A 5,052-nucleotide genomic window follows, 5' to 3' on the forward strand; every position below is an offset into this window, starting at 1 on the left:
AAGCCGGGAATATACAAAAGTTGGTCTGAGTGTGTTAAAATGCTTGTTGGAGTCGAGGGTAGCTACTTTCATGCTTTCCAATATTATGATGAAGCCTTCAACAAATTTAAAAGAACAAGTTTTTCACAGGAAGAGTCATCTTCAAGCTCGGTTGTTGAAGAAAGTGAAGAAGTGGTAACAAATGAAAGAGCAGCAAGTGATATTTCATCTGCTATATTAGCGGGCATATTTATTGGGTTGAAGCTGTCTGAAAATGTTGGAAAGTAATTATGTCAATTTTAGTTCATATGTTATCTTGTATTTGAAAAGTGTTTGTTATTTCTATTTGGTGTGCAAGAGTTGATGACTTTGTTTTTACTTTTGAATATCAAGTGTTGTAATGAAGTTGGGCATGATTATTTTATGTTTAATTTCTTCATTATTTCATTATCTAAGAAGTTTGAATTTTGTGACTTCTTTAGCATTTCGATCATATTTAACCTTTGGTGTGATCTTTGTCCGGTTAATATGTGGTTTATGAATTATGTAGATTTCAAAAATGTAATAATAAACAACATTTATGTATTAAATATTTGCAGCAATCAGCTTAGGTGACACTTGGAATCCTTGTTGATTAGCTTTCTGGATTAATTTTTTGAGAAAAAAAAATTGTTTTAGAATGAATTTTAGATAACATTATTTTAGTTTCACTAGAATTAAAATCGGACTTTGTGTTATTTAATTTTCTGATATATTTTGGTCTGATTTTTGTAAATAAACTTTGTATTAATTAAAACCAAATAATGCAAATAGTTCCAACTTGTTACTTGTAGAAATTTTGTACTGGTTCTAATTTTCTGAATTAAAGATTTTGAAACTGGTTAAATTCTTTGAGATCTACATATGTTGAGATCTACATAATTTACAGTGAAGCTGAATTATGCATCTTCTTTCATTTTGATTTTCTGAGATATGCCTTAATTTTTCCATTAATTTAGTGAAATAAGAATTTCACCTATACTATGTCAGTATTATTGTTATATCTATTCTTCCTTAAATTTATTCTTTTAATATTAGAGTGATAATTTTTATATTGTTATAGATAGGCAAAGCGACCATATTTTTACCTAAAAAGGGTATTTCTTTTAGTTCCATAATAACATTAACCATGGATTAAAAGAAGCAAAAATATTTTAAAATGTGTAGCAATAAAATAAGAATCAAAAGTATATGAAAAAAAATAAATACTAAATAAGCATTTTCATTGATTAATTAATAATTTTCAACATATTCCAAATAATATTTGGAAAATACTTTTACCATACCATGCTAATAACATGGAATGCATCACAAAACAACAACAAAAAAAATACAAAATATTACTCTTCACTCTTTTGGTTAACAGACTTTGAAACCTCTGAAGCAGCTTCAGTATCACTACTTATAACAATCACAGGAGTATTAGGATCTTCATCTTGCTCGGCTAGAAGTTCCTCAAGCATGTCGTAGCAGGAAGTGAGCGGGTAAGAATCAAGGAGAAGACGTTTAACATAGTCTGCTTCAATTTCCCTTGTGAGACGTAGCATCAACAGGTTTGTCTCCATCTTCAAGTTCTTCAACTTGTTCCTAACATCCTGGTGCAGGATGTTATGGTTGACGGATGAACCATGTAGAGGTTCATCGACAATTTTTTTAGTAGGGGTTCTTTCCATTGTTATTTTCAGAGAAATTTGAATTAGAAAAGATAATTTGGATGAATGAGATTAATAATGTATAGAGTTATATTTATAGTATAATGTTTGAATATTTCTAGGATTAGGGTTAGGGTTTGTATCTTAAAATTTCAATCACAATCTTCAATGAACCCTTTACACTCTTCAAAAAAGACTTTACATTCTTCAATGCATCCATTTAGTTTACCCAAAATTCTTTTCATGAGCTCTTCATCTAACCGTGAGAATACCCGGTTGGATAATGTTTTCCAGTACTTTTTTTCTTGGAATTTTTTTTACTTAATTTCTATTAGAATATTTTTTTCCAGTAAATATTTTTATTAATTTTCTCTTATCGAACTTATTAGCATTCGAAATTTACTTTAAGATCCAACTAATATTTAATGAGGACTTATATAAAGGTAGATCAGTTCTTAAGAATAATAACTTAAACACATAATGATTCTTTTTTTCATTTGCTATGTTTTTGTAAATAAAATTATCCTATATTACATTAGGTGTGACATCCTAATATATATGTTTTTGAATCCCTTTTTATGAATCTCCGGTTCTTCCACTTTTAATTTTCTTCATTTTATATGACAATGTTTGCTTATCTGATACAAAAATTAAGAAAATATTTAAGTTGTAAATTATACTTATAAAATATTCTAATGAAAAATTCTAGTAAAATCACAAAAAAAATTCTCTTACCCATTCCAAAAAAATCCGATTGGTAGGTTACCATTGAGCTTCTCATGCCTACTATTTAGCTTCTCAATGCAGCATTTATTAGTCTCAAATATTTAGATTCTCAATGAAGCATTTATTATTCTCAACCGTTTTAGTAGTGTGTAGGTAGAATTATGTTGAATTTTAAGTCTACGATTTTATTCTCAACCGGTTGGAAATATGTTGTTACAAAAATAAAAATAAAAATAGTCTTTGAAATTTATTTCAAACGTAAGGATTGAAAATTGTTATAGCAAATCAAAAGCACAAGTAGCATAACTAAATCAACAATAAAATATTAAAGATAATAAAGGGATAGAAAAATACAAAACACATCCTAAAAACTAATCAATTTCAACCGGATTACGATCATGAGTTCCTTCTCCCTTCACTTCAACATTGAAGTCAACATATAATGATGAAACATCCACCAACGTAAATTTGACGACGAACCCTCGCTTGACATAATTATCCAAAACAAAAAGTTTTCAGGTTTTTTTGAACCTTCTTCGATCACCAACGCTCATAGATACAAACCACTCTTTGCTACGATAATGAAGAAGGGCGGTTTCAACTGTTGTAGGAAGATGCTTGTAGATTTTTCTCGGAATATACTGGAAAAAAAAACAATTTTAGTAAATTTTCGGAAAATATAAAGCTTAAACACAAAAAAAAATATACAACACTAATGCATAACCAGATCGTCGTAGTTGATGTATGAATCAGTTATAACTACTTCAAAAGTTGGAGGATTTCTCTTCTTCATCTTCACTAGTAGAAGAGTAAGTTAGGGATTGTTTGGTAGAGTGAGAGGCGTCCGTAGTTAGTGTTTGTAGGAGAGTGTGTTTTTAGGTCTTTAGTGTTTGAGTATATGAGAGTATGAGAGTATACATTAATAACACACCAACCCATTTAACTTCCCCATGGTGCATTTAATGATAAATAATTAAATAATTTTAATTATTCTAGTAATTTAATTTTTTGAATGATAAATAATTCAAAAAAAAAATATAATATTCTAGTAATATGAAGATTGAAATTATATAACATAACATTCAACATAAAAATGTACAACAACCATTACTAAAGGTTTGAATTTAATACAAACAGATCCTAGTACCAAGTGAAAAATGGATTAGTACAAACAGGATATCCGTCTCCCTTCACGTCCACATTGAAGATATCACGAAGTGGTGAAACATCAACCAACGTAAATTTGACGACGAAACCTCGCCTGATAAAATTCTCTAACACAAAAAGTCTCCAGCCTACCTTGAACCTTTTTTGATCACCAACGCTCATGATTACATACCACTCTTTGCCACGATGGTGAAAATACGTGTGTTCTAATGTTGGAGGAAAATGCTTACAAATTTTTCTTGGAATACACTGAAAAAAGGAAGAAGAAAAAAACAATACTATTAGGTTTTTGGAAAATATAAAGCTTAAACACAAAAAAAAAATACAATACTGATGCATAACCAGATCGTCATAGCCAATGCATGAATCAGTCATAATCACTTCAAAAGTCAGAGTCCATGAGCAACTTCATTTCAGGTATTATGACTTGTACGTGTGGTCGGAATTGAATTTCGGGAAGTCCGAAGTTGATTTGGAGAGAAAATTTTCATTTCGGAAGCTTTAAGTTGGAAGAATTAACTAAGATTGGATTTCAGAGTAAACGACATCGGAATCGGGATCTGAAGGTTCCAGCAGGTTCGTATGATGATTTCGGACTTGGGCGTATGCCCGGATCGGGTTTTGGATGACCCGGGAGCATTTTGGCGCATATTGTGGAAGTTAGCAATTTGGAAGAAATTTCATAAGTTTGACTTGAAGTGCATTTCAGTGTTATCGATGTCTGTTTGGGATTCCGAGTCTAGGAGTAGCTTCGTATGGTAATTCTGGAGTTTGGAGCGTGACCGGAAGTGAATTTGGAAGTCCGTAGGTCATTTTGAAGTCAGTTGGCTAAAGATAGAAATTTAAAGGTTTTTAAGAAGTTTGACCGGAAGTGGACTTTTTGATATCGGGGTCGGAATTCGATTCCGAAAGTTGGAATAGGTCTGTAATGTCAAATATGACTTGTGTGCAAAATTTGAAGTCAATCAGGCGTGAATTTATAGGTTTAAACATCGAAAGTTGAAGTTTGAAATTCTAAAGTTCATAAAGCTTGGATTGGAGGTCGATTCATGATGTTAGCGTTGTTTGAGATGATTTGAGGCCTCGAGCAAGTCCGTAATGTGTTTTGGGACTGGTAGGTATGATTGGTTGGAGTCCCGGGGGCCTCGGGTGGATTTCGGGTGGTTAACGGATCGAAAATAGAATTTTTGGAAGGCTAAAGTTGCTCGTTGCTGTCATAACTGCACCTACAAGAATTGGGCCCCAGGTGCGGAGCCGCAGAAGCGGCTAGAGGAGCCGCAGATGCGGTTTGGACCAAAGTGAAGAGGACCGCAGATGCGGTGGGGAAGCCGCAGAAGCGGAACCGCACCTACGACGGTTGAATCGCAGAAGCGGAAGGGAGGGCCTGGTGAGGTATCCGCAGAAGCGGTAGAAGTGCCGCACCTGCAGAACCGCAGAAGCGATCAAGGGTCCGCAGGTGCAGAAGTCACTAGGCAGAATGTTTTTTTGA

The sequence above is a fragment of the Nicotiana tabacum genome, chromosome 10 (assembly GCF_000715075.1).
Source record: "Nicotiana tabacum cultivar K326 chromosome 10, ASM71507v2, whole genome shotgun sequence".
In the NCBI taxonomy this organism is placed as follows: domain Eukaryota; kingdom Viridiplantae; phylum Streptophyta; class Magnoliopsida; order Solanales; family Solanaceae; genus Nicotiana; species Nicotiana tabacum.